The sequence below is a fragment of the Dasypus novemcinctus genome, chromosome 10, assembly GCF_030445035.2.
Source record: "Dasypus novemcinctus isolate mDasNov1 chromosome 10, mDasNov1.1.hap2, whole genome shotgun sequence".
Taxonomy (NCBI): Eukaryota; Metazoa; Chordata; class Mammalia; order Cingulata; family Dasypodidae; genus Dasypus; species Dasypus novemcinctus.
The window spans coordinates 103,255,766-103,267,382 of NC_080682.1; the positions used below are offsets into that span (position 1 = coordinate 103,255,766).

An 11,617-nucleotide genomic window follows, 5' to 3' on the forward strand; every position below is an offset into this window, starting at 1 on the left:
GGGGAGGGCTGCCGGGGAGCAGGGTAGTAAGGACCGAGGCCACCAAGACCCCCACGGTGGGGGGCCAGCCAGCAAGGCCCTGGGCGCCGGCCTCAGCCCCCACCCCACCCAGGGCACAGGGCACGTGAGGTTCCAGTCCCGCCTGCTCCCCGTCTTGCCTGGAGCCTCGTGCCGCATTCGGGACCTCAGCTTCCCCCTCTATAAAGTAGCGCTCCAGGTCCCTGCCTCACACAGCCTGGCACCAGATACCCGGACACGTCACCGCGCGTGTAGCAGAGGCCACACTCGCTCTCCCTTCCGCTGCTCGGTCACTTCCTGTCCCCAACCCCGAGGCCCCGGCTGTCCTGACCCGAGGAGCCCTTGGATGTTGGACTCACAGCCAGGCTCGGTTCTGGGACCCATCGGCACCCTGGGGTCCCGGTTACCCCAGGCACCAAAGGCGAGCGCACGCTGGCTCCAGTCCTGTCCCTCATTTTGGTCCCCACTGGCTCCCCATACCCACCGGGTACCCTTGGGCAGTACGCAACATGCCCATCTGCACAATGTGGGCATGATGAAGGCAGCACAAGGCAACAAACTTCTTGGGGCGGCCCCATCGCCGCCATCCTAATAAAATGTGAAGCCACAGTGTCACTAATGACCAACACATGAATGACCAAAGGACAGTGGACGTTCCTGTCCCCAATTTTCAGACCGAGCCCTAAGCCCCACACTCATCTCGAACAATTATCCTTTTCTGTGACCTTCGGGTCTGTATTGCTTGAAGTTTTTACAGCTATATCACTTTTATAATCAGAAGGAAAAAAAGATATAGGTATTTTTTAAATCTATTGGAACTGAGTTTGTTCCACTTTGCTCCCCGAAACCATCATTATAAAGTCGCTTTAGGATTTAAAATAAAACACAGGTAGGTTACGAAGGGAAGCGGGAGCCGAACTTGCGGCTTTCCTGGGCCCCCGGGCGAAGCGCCTCCCCTTACCTGCGCCCTCACCAGGGAGCAGGGGGCTGGCGCCTAATGGGACACGGGCTCAGCGCCAGGAGCGAGCACAGACTCCAGGGCTGCTGCGCCCGTCCTGGGGACGGCACCCGATCCCCCCCGGCCGCCAGGCGCTGCTCGCCCCTGCATCCCCCAAACCCGGCCCTGGCGGCTCCCCTCAGGCCAAGCCCCATCCCAGGAGAGGACCAGCCCCCAGGGAGGGCCAGGGCTGCGGTGTGACTCTCTGAAGTATCTATTTGCAAATAAATGAAGCTGAAAGTTCAATGGCGTAATTTTTAGGCCTGGCCCAAAAGTCTATCCCACACTAACCCACCACCCAGCCCAAAGACGGCTGGGACCCCTCCCTCCTCTCTCCCCCTAGCCTCTTCCTCATTTCCATCCCCGTGCCCCCACCCGCCCGGGGCCTCCCCAGCTGGCCTGGGCCCCTGGGCCCACCTCCCTGCCTCCTGCCCTCGCCCACCTACAGCCAGGGCACGCCTAGCCCACTGGCCTACCCTGACAGAGGCAAAGCTCCAGGTGGCACTGGAGACACCCACAGCCCTAACCAAGGCCACCCTGCCCCATGCCCTCAACCCTTGACCTCAGCTCAGGCCCTTCCCGTTCCTGCACAGACCTGGGGACACAGATGTCACCAGGTCACCCTGCCCTGGGGCACTACAAGCAGTACAGCAGGCCCTGGCCAGGACCACCACACCGTACGGGGGTGGGGGTCTCCCCACGGCAGGGCAGGGGCGGCAGGCCCCCACCAAAGGGCACCGCGCGGGGCAAGGGGAGGCAAGGGGCTTCGGGACAACGGCAGGAAGAGGCTCCTGTGACCACTGGCCCCTGGGGGAGGAGGGGGGAGCGTGGCGCGGCAAATGAGGCAGAAAGAGGAAGAAACGGGGCAGACCGCAGGAGGGTGGGACGGGAGGGCTGACGCAGAGTCCACAGGCAGCAGCAGGGACAGAACCGAGCTGCAGAGCGTCCTGGGGCTGGCAGCGTCGGGCGCTGCGCAGGGCCGGGACCAGCGCCGCCCTGAGGGCAGACGGGGAGGGAAGGCCGCTGGGCGCACCCCTCGGGGCCACCCAGAACCTGCGGCACCTGGCGCTGCACAGGAACGTGGCGGGGGGGGGGGCCTCTGCACCCCTGAACCAGGGGCCCTGGAGAAGCGAGGACTCAGGCCTGCCCCTCCCTAGGTGCCCCCCTGGAACGCAAAGGCCGGGAGATAAGCGGGGGCCCCTTGCTGCGGACGCCCGAAAGGGGAAGCGGCCCGTGCGGGTGTGGAGGTGACCGGGGGGCGGGCAGCACCCGGCGGAGGGAGGCGGTCCAGGCTGAGAAAGGCCTGGGAGGCCATCGCTCTCCAGACAGCAGGGAGCCGTGCAGGCGGCAGGGGCGGCCGAGACCCCGAGGCCGGGCTGGGCGGCATCCCGCCTGGGTCTCACGTGGCTCGCCCGCTCGGGGGTCTCTCCCTGGGAGGGGTCCAGCAGGCTGCGGCAGGTGTCGACGTGCAGACCAGAGGCCTCGGGGTCCACGATTCGACTCCGGCACCCCCTGGCACCCTCCGTCGCCGGGCCTGTCCCTTCTCAACCTCGGAGGCTGCCCCAGCCACTTCCTGCTGGGCTGCCCTGATGAACACTGTGGGGGGAGAAGTGTTGACTCCCAGATCCCCGTCCCCTGCCCGTCCTCGAGCAGGTCCTGGCAGGTGAGGACACCCCAGGCATGGAGGAGTCCCGAGACCAGCCACCAGCCCAGCCCCAGCAGGCGCTGCCGCCCCCGGGCCCGCCTGCTCCTTCCATGGCTCCCTACCCAGGGGGGCCCGGAGGGTCTCCACTCGCTGGTCCCGCCACGTGCCACCCTCCTCTCACTTCCCCACTCCCCCGTCCCCAGCACCGCACTTTACCCCAGGCCAGGCTTGCGCTGCTCCCTCTCCTGCACTACGCCCCTTGAAGCTCCGGGACGCATCCTAGGACCTCAAGCTGGCCCGGGGCCTCCCGACCACACCAGGCTCACCATCTCTGACTGTGTCTGTCTGTCTCTCCTCCCCTCTCCGGACCCGCCCGGGCGGTCCCTCAAGGCAGAGCCAAGGTCTGATGCCCCTGTGTCCCCTGCTCCCAGCCCAGCGCTGGCATGGTATCTGCCAAATGGATGAACATTTCCTGCTTTTACACACGGAGGGCAAGTTGCCCAGGGAGCAATGACTTGCCCAAGGCCACAGTGCAAGCCGGCAGCCAAAAGGTGGCTGGAATCCAGCCTCCAGCCCCAGGCCCTGCCTTTCCCCCACTGCCCACCCACCAGAGCTCCAGCCTCCTGCTGCCGGACCCTAGGCCCGCCTTTGGCACGTGCCACAACCGCCCTGCACCAGTTCCGCAGGCACTTAGGGATGTAACGCTACTCTCTCATTTCTAGAAGGGGCAGGCGAGCTCCAGAGAAGAGCCGGAACCTAACCAGGACCAGGCAACACATCAGGGCCTGTGCCCGAGCTCAGTCTACTACCTTGTTTTCTGGAAGAACTGGGAAGGGACGTCCCCCTATATAACCTCAGACACTCCAAGGGGGCCGGCCCGGCCCTGCACTGAGAAATGTGGGTTTTCAGGCCACAGGAGGTGGAGGCACGGGAGTGTCCTGGTTCATGTTCATCTTTAGAGATGAGACAGAGACACGGGGAGGGGGCAGCCCCCAATAGGCCTGCTGTCATCTGAGAACCATCCGTCACCCGCCCTGCCCCTCAGGGGCCGCCCCTCTCTCCCCACCTGGCGTAGGGCTGCCTTTGGGAACAAGGTGACCTTCCAGCTGCAGACGGGCATAGCGTCCTTCCCTGCAGAGACCGAGGCCACGTGGGGACCGCCCGCCCCGCTCACACACCAAGGGGGACATTGAAGGTGACCGCCTGCGCACAGAGACAAAAGTGCAGCTCCTCCCAGCACGCGTATTTGCCCAGGCTGGAGCACGGCAGGCAGAGTCCCCGAGCAGGAGGGGGACAGGAAGGGCTGGGAAGCAGCCCCCGGGAAGCAGCTCACCCAACCAGGAGCCTGCCAGGGAGGCACTTCCAGCAGAGGCCAGGCCTCCCCCAGGGCAGCTGCCCCTCCCCTGCCCGCCCGGCCCAGGGCTGCTGTGCCCCCAGGCCCAGGTGGGCACTGGAAAGAGCTGAGGGAAGCTCCGTGAAATACCTTGCAGTCCTCACTAAGGCCCCGCGCCCCTGCGCCCCGGGGAGGGCTGTGCCTCCCCTCGGGCTCTCGGGCTTGGGTCTCTGCCTGCCACTCTCCGTGGGGGCCCCTGAGCCTGGCTCTCATCCTTCCAGGCTTGACCTGGGTTTGCCAAGCCACAGCCCTGCTGGCCCTGTCACTGTCCCCCCAGGCGCCCAGCAGGAGCATGGTCTGACTTTGCTCTGAGACCCAGCCAGCCCCCAGCCTCCCTGCGCCCCCGTCACCCACTCCCTGATGTCCACGGGGACAACCCCCAATGCCTGGCCCTGCTTACCCCACCCAGGAAGGCTGCCTCTTCTGCCACCCCCTAGTCTTTTCCAGGGCCTGGTTCTCAGATTTCCGGAAGGGCAGGCAGCTGTGGCTGTGGGTGCTGGGGGAGGTGGGTGCAGAGAGCACGCAGGGGCTGGGAGCCTCGGCCACGAGCTGCCGGGCCACGGGCCCATGTGGCAGCCCAGGGAGACTCTCCAGGGCTCGGCCTCGCCTCGGGGTCGACCCAGCCCTACTCTGCGCCCCGCAGGTCTTGGGACCTAGAACTTCAGAAACAGGGAGCGGGGAATTGCAGGCACATGAAACCCCAGCATCCATAAATCCCTAGTCCCTAGAATCCCAGACCCCGAGAATCTGAGAGCCCCAGCTGCCCGGCGTGGGAGAAAGGGGTGAGTGGAGAAGGTGGGGACGGCCCCGGCTCCCACCCACCCTGCCCCTCACCTGCCCATCTGGCTGGTTCCTGTCCTGTCTCGTCCACCCCCGGGGGCTGGTGGGGCTGGAAGTCCAGAGGTCCTGCTCCCTCCCGGAGGCTCCAGGAAAGCTGAAGAGAAGTGACCGCCCAAGACCCCTCACTGAGCTGGAGGCCAGGGGCAACCCCCGGCTCCTGACTCCCAGGCCTGGCTCCAGGCAGATTCTGCCTCCCGGATTAAGGTGGGGAGAGAAGGCTGCCAGGGGAGGGCAGGGCCTTCTGGGGTGCCGGGACACCGACGGGGAGGCCCAGGCACTAGGGACGGGGATGTGCAGCAGCAGAGCTAAGCACCGCCTGGCCAAGAGGCGGAGGGAGGGGGCCAGGCTCCCCGGGACCTCTGGGCGGCTGGGGTCCTGCATGTGGACCCCTGCCCCTGCCCTGGCCATAGGGTCTTGATCCTCCTGCCCCCTCCCCTTCCCTGGCCTTGCTTTCACCTTTGCTCTCACAACAACGAAGGTGAGGCAGGGAAGGAAGCTGGTTTCACATCCCCACAGGGGCCTCTCTGACCACTGAATCCTCCCCTAGGCCCCTCTGACCCCGAGCTCCACACGTGACATTGGCTGGTCTCTGCTCTTTGGCCTCTTGGCTCCAGAACCACGTTTCCCACCTCTGTTCACCCAGACACGGGCCCAGGCACCAGGCAGGGAGAGGCCCCGGGCAAGCCACGTACCTTCTTCTGACCACTGCTTCCTCCTCAGCCAAATGGGTTCTGGAGAACCGCTGAGTATTAAAGAAAGGCCCAGGATGGGCAGGACAGGAGCAGGGAGCAGGCCTCCACCCAGGGCTGGGCCCACGAGGCTCCGGCCTTGGCTGCAGCCAGTCCCGTCTGCAAGCAGGACGCAGCCCCCCAGCTGCGCAGCAGCCACGTCACCCAGCTGGGGGCCACCCACGTCCCTGCCTGCCGCCCCGCCTGGGAGTCCCGCGGGAGGACCAGGTTTGGACCTCCTCCATCTGCAGTGCCTCCCAGGACCCAGAGCTCTCACTGGGAAGCAACAGAAACTCAGATCCCCGGCTCTTCTGTGCGGTGGATAACTGTGGGCAGATTGCTTAACCTCTCTAGGCCTTAGTTTCCTCACCTGTAAAAGGGGATCAGAGCTGACCACCTAATCATCGTGAGGATTAAACAAAACCAGGGCATAATACGCTTACCACAGTGCCTGGCACCTGGTAAGTTTCCAAGGAACAGCAGCTACTGCTACTGCTATTACTATTATCAAATAATAACCCTGCTATTAAACTGGTCACTTCACCCCACATCCCCTTCCAGCCACTCTGACAGTCCCAATGGCCTGGGACAGATGTCTTGATTATGGGTCAGGCTCGTCCCTTATGCACTATGGCCCAAAGGGGGAGAGAGAGGTTTCACAGGAGGGCCACGGGGAGGCCACTGTGCACTGCCTCTCCCCCTCCAGCACCCCACACCCCGTCGCTGGCACCTGGGCTCCTCTGCCTCTGGACCAGGAACGTCCTCCCAGCGCGCTCCTTGGAATGCGCGTGTCTGGAGGCCGGGCCAGGGTGGGGGCAGGTGGACAAGATGTCCCCTCTGACCAGCAACGGGCGCACTGCTATTGAGCCAGTGGCAGGACCCGAGGGCTGTGGGGAGTGTGCTTGGCTAGGGGACCCTGAGGGTACCCCTTATTCTCCTTAGCCCAGAACCCTCCCTGGAATAGCAACCCCGCCTCTGTGCAGAGCTGAAGGGCAGGCAGGCTGGAGTCCAGCCTGAGAGTACAGGAGGGGCTGCAGGGCCGGCCCAAGGGCATGGACTCTGCCCCTGCGGTCTCCGGTCTCAGGTGCCATCCCAAGGCTGCTCCTGGGGTCTGCCCCAAGCCCGATGTCATCACACTCTGCTCAGGGCTGCCTCGGCCACCGGGAGGGGAGAGCCACTGTCCCAGCCCAGACCCTGGGCTGAGCTCCAGGGGTCAGGTCAGGCCGGGGCAGGGGAAAACGAGGCCAAAGAAGGCAGACGCCTGGGTGCTGATCCTGCTTCTGTCATTATTTGCTGTGCTCTCAGGCAAGTTGCTTACCCTCTCTGTGCCTCAGTTTCCTCATCTATAGAATGATACCTAACCTCTAGAGTGGCTGAGAGGATTAAACCGGTTAATATTCATGACAGCACCTACTTGGTGGTGCTCTACTGGCTGCTGTCGTCGCCCTTGCTAGTGTTCCTGCTCAGCTCTAAGGCTCTGTCTCTTCCCCTGTGACAATGGAGGGTGACCCTCGGCTCATGCAATAGGCAGTGCCCAGCACACAGCAGATAATCAGAGAGACTGCCCTCCTGCTCCCTCTCCTTTCCCCAAGAGGGGCGAGCTCTGGGGGCCAGACTGGGAGTTGGAGTGGGTCCTGACTCCTACCAGGACTTGCTCTCTGAGCCTGGGCCAATCTCTGGCTCTCAGCCTCAGTTTCCCCATCTGTGAAAGAGGCACCTGGACCAGGTAGTCTCTGGCCATGGCCATATCTGCTTCAGGACGCACACTCTTGCCTGTTCCCTCTCTCCTTCCCCATTTCCCACTGAGGTCTTACTGCATTCCCTCCAGGTGCCGAACCTGCGGTAGGGGGGAGGGACAGCTGGTGGGCAAGGGGCAGCAGCCCTCAAGCATCCCAGGGCCCAGTGCAGGCCCCCAAGGGTTAAGATCCAGAGCAAGGGGCGGGGGACCGGGGTCAGCGCTGGCTGGACAGACGGGCCCGGAGCCCAGGGCCTGCCTCCCCTGCCTCCCCTCCCCCCACCCTGGGAACAGAGGCCACTTGTTTGGGCATTGGCTGGCCGGCTTTGAGCTCCGCAAATGGAGAGTGGGGTGGGGAGGGGGCCCCCTGAGAGTGCAGGGGACTCCCCTCCCTCCAGCTAATGCCCCAGGCCTGGTCTACACTCGCCCCCAGGACTCAGAGGGCCCCGCCCCTCTACCCTGACCCCTTCCCTGGGTGTTCCCTTGCCTCCATTCAAACACGCCCAAGGCAGGGCTCAGACTCAAACAGGCCCGATTCTCGCCCCAGCACAGCCTCTCCCGGGGGCGTGGCGCCATGTTTACCCCCTCAGTGTGGAGATGGGGAAATTGAGGCTCTGAGAAATTTGGAGTCTTACAGAGTCACAGAGTGGTCGGTAGTCCCACAGGGACTCCTGAGCGCAGGTTCCGGTCAGCCTCGTGGCTCTGCAGGCCCTCCCCCCCCAGAGGTCCCAGGGACCCCTTCCTAGGCTGTGCCCCTACGCAGGACCGGAAGACGGGGCAGGCAGGAGGGGGCAGTAAGCAGCCCACCTCTGGACCCTGAAGTCCAAGGGGCCCAGGGGATTAGGAGGCAGGAGAAAACTTCTAGGGGAGAAAGGGAAGAGAGGCAAGCAACCTGCACAAAGAGCTGAGGCTTGATGGGCCGAGAAGTACGGCTGGAGCCCAAGAGGAGGCGAGGGGAAGGCTGGGGCCGCCAGGGGAGGACTGAATGCCCAGTGAGGCCTGGCGCAATCCGGGCCCCTGGTGGTCTTTGCCTACCTCTACCTCACCAGAGAGGATTCTGCCAAGCGGCCGGTGGGGAAGTAGGGTCCCCAGGCCAGGATCTAGACAATTCCCAACTAGCTATGGGACACAGGGCAGAGCTCTCTCTACACTCCTGCCCCGCCACCCCCCCCAGCTGCACCACCTTCTCCAGCACAGCATGCAGGTCCCTGCCTCTGCCCAAGCCGGGTCCTCCCCTGCAGGGCCCTCATCCCTGCGCACTGCCACTCAACCGCCAGGGCTCCACCCAGGCGCCTCCTCCTCCCCAGCCTCCCAGGGGCACCGTCCCTGACCCTGGCTAGGCACCCGTCTGCGCCTGCCCTCGTGGGCCTGCCCAGCTCCCTCTACCCTGCAATGAGCTTGCCCCGGGTCTCCCCCGGCCTGGGCGCTCTCCCAGGGCAGGCATTACCAGTGCCTGTCTGGGTCCCTGGTGCCCAGCACAGTGCAATCCCTCTCTGAGTACCCCCACATGCCCCAGCCTGGGGAGGGCTTTGAGAGGGGGGCATATGCCTGAGGCGCTACTGTTGGGGACCCTAACTGGAGTTCTCCAGCACCCAAAATCACCCTTGGAAATCTGTGACCAAATACCTCCCCCCACCCCGACCCCCCACCCCAGCGTGCACACCAAGCCTGCTCTTTCCAGTGCCAACCTCCCACCCCCAGCTTGACCCCATTTCAATGCACACACACCTCCTCCTTGTTCCAGCAATTGGGCCACGTAGGGACTCTTGGGAGGCAATGCCCCCATTTACTGGTAGGAAACTGAGGCGGAGAGACAGGAAGCTGCCTGCCCAAGGAGACTGGAGCCCCAGGTCCAAGGGTCCAAAGTATCTGCCAAGTTGGACGGGCCTCGGCGGTCTGTAAGGTGGAGCTTTCATTTCACAGGTGAGAAAAGCGAGGCGCCCCGGACGCGCGGGTTCGCGGTCCGAGGAGCTTTCCTGCCGAAGAGCTGCGGTTCGCCGGCTCGCCGCGCGCCCCACGGTCCCGGCCCGACCGCTCATCCTCAGTAGGCGACCCCCACCGCTACCAGGCAGGGGCATGCACAGGATGACGCGGAGCGGCGCCCGCGGAAGTCGGTGCCGGGCGCAGAGTCGCCGCGCGGCCTCGGCGTTCCCTTCTGCGAAATGGGGGAACTCCCGGCTCCAGCTAGCGAGGGGGCGGCGGACGGGGACGCCCCGGCGGCAGCACTGACCTGTTCTGACGAAGACTCCGCGTGGGGACCTCGGCCTCAGCACCGCCCGTGGCTCACCGCGCCGCCGCCACCCCGCGGTCGCCGGCCCGGCGCGCCCACCCCGTGGGGCTCTTCCGCCCGCCCCACGTGACGCCCCGCGGGGGGGAGGGCGGGGAAGGGGCAGGCCCGCCGCCAGGCCCCGCCCCCCTGGTGCCCGGCCCCGCCCGCCGCCAGGCCCCGCCCCCCTGGTGCCCGGCTCCGCCCCGCCCGCCGCCAGGCCCCGCCCCCTGGTGCCCGGCCCCGCCCCGCCCCCTGGTGCCCGGCCCCGCCCCGCCCGCCGCCCGGCCCCGCCCCGCCCCGCCTGATGCCCAGCCCCGCCCCCGCCCACCGCCCCGGCCCCGCCCCCTCCCTGGTGGGTCTCTCAGTCCGCTGGCCTGGCCCGCCTTCTGGACTGTCCGTGTGTCTTGTCTCCTCGGCCCCTCTCACTAGTCGCAGGTTGTGTCTATCTCCTGAATTTCAGGTCCACCCCCCCACCCCGCCCACTGAGTCTCCATCCCTTCCCGAGTCTCCCTGCCTCTCGCCACCCCTCTTCTGGAAATTCTACCCCCGGGGAGGTGTGGGAGGCTGCTCCCCACCCGACCCCCGTATCCAGGAGCCCAGTCCCCCCCCGGGGCAGCCCTTGGTCTCCTCCAGGAAGTCCTTCCCCACCACATTCTCCGAGGGTCTCCAACCTCTCCCTGAGCACCTTAATGCCCACAGCAGAGGGGTGAGGAAGAGGGTCCAGGCGCCTTTGCTGGCCTGGAGGACAGAGATTCCTGCTCCTCCTCTCAACACATGCGGAGGGCCTCAGGCTTGCAAGCACTCCTGGGTTCTGCATCCAGAGATCCAGGGCACTTCTGGGGCCAGCTAAGCCAGACCTTTATTTCTCTGGGCTTCTATTTCCCCATATGCCTAATGCAACTACTTGGAAGAACAGAGCTCACTGGGGTGGGGGGTGGGGGGCTACTCTGAGAAGAGAGCCATTAATTTGAGCACCTTCTTCATGCCAGGCCCAGTGCTGGACAATGTATTCCTCTTACCTGAATCCTCCCATCTCTACTTGAAGGCAAAAATTACCACCCCACTTTATGCATTGGAAACTTGGGCTCCAAAAAGTTCTGGGACTTGCCCAAAGTCTTGGAGAGTTATAAAATCTGCCCATGCCCACTGGCGGTTCACCCTGCCCCTCCAGGAAAGAGCCCACTCCCAGGACACCGTGACCTCCTCTGGCAGGGCCAATGCAAGGAGTTTCCCAAGAGGGGAGGGCTGGACCAGACCTTGGGGAGAACTTCCTTGCCCCAAGTTCAGATGGGGTGCAAAAGTGCTGGAGAGGGGCAGAGCACGGGGCCCTCCTCCAGACCTGGCAGCGGGAAGGTCCCTTTGGCAGCGGAGGGTGCCTGGGGCCCACAGAGAACAGAGGGGGTAGAGGCACCCCTTGAGAACTTCAGGGCAGGCAGACAGAGAACAGGGCGAGGGAGCTGGCAGCCGACCGCTGGCCAGGGGACGGGTGCCTGGGTGCCCCACCTTTCTGTTACCACAGGCCTGAGATCTTCAAAGTGACCGAGGGGGGAACGAAGCCTGGGGCCTGTCCCTCCACTGCACTGGAGCCTGATGACCCTGGCCTGCACCCTGACCTTCCTCCTCCAGGTCACGGGCCCCAACCTCAGTTCAGAGCCCCACAGCCCTGTGGTTTGAGACCCAGGGATCTGCCCCCTTCCGTGATGACCCGAGAGCCCGGTAGGGTGGACGCACAGGGTCTTGGGCCCCCAGATCACACAACAGAACCCTGCCCCCGAGCAAGCCTGCGCTTTTCCCTTAGAGAGTGAAGGCAGCCGACAGCCTGGAGCGACTGGCAGAAAGAACACCCCACGGGGAGAGGCAGGTGGGTAAGGAGTGAACTAAGCAGGCACAGGATGGACAGGACCTGATGGCTGAAAGAATACAGGACAGGCCAGCGGGGGGCGCGGGGCGCGGCCACGCCCCCAGGAGAGAAGCAGGCAGTGACGAGCCACC

At 64.9% G+C, this 11,617-nt stretch overlaps 1 protein-coding gene across 7 annotated transcripts in view; it reads right to left on the reverse strand.

Moving 5' to 3' along the window:
• The window catches only part of ARAP1 (ArfGAP with RhoGAP domain, ankyrin repeat and PH domain 1), an 80,712-nt gene extending 70,990 nt beyond the window's left edge, over positions 1–9,722 (reverse strand). For 5 of the 7 annotated variants that reach the window (XM_058305906.1, XM_058305903.1, XM_071218251.1 and 2 more), the window contains exon 1: positions 9,587–9,718. The gene's annotated coding sequence lies outside the window, so the exon portion shown is untranslated. Of the gene's footprint in view, positions 1–9,586 lie in introns of all 7 variants that reach the window. The other 2 variants (XM_058305904.2, XM_058305900.2) reach the window with 1 other exon arrangement.
• Between the last annotated feature and the right edge of the window lie 1,895 nt (positions 9,723–11,617).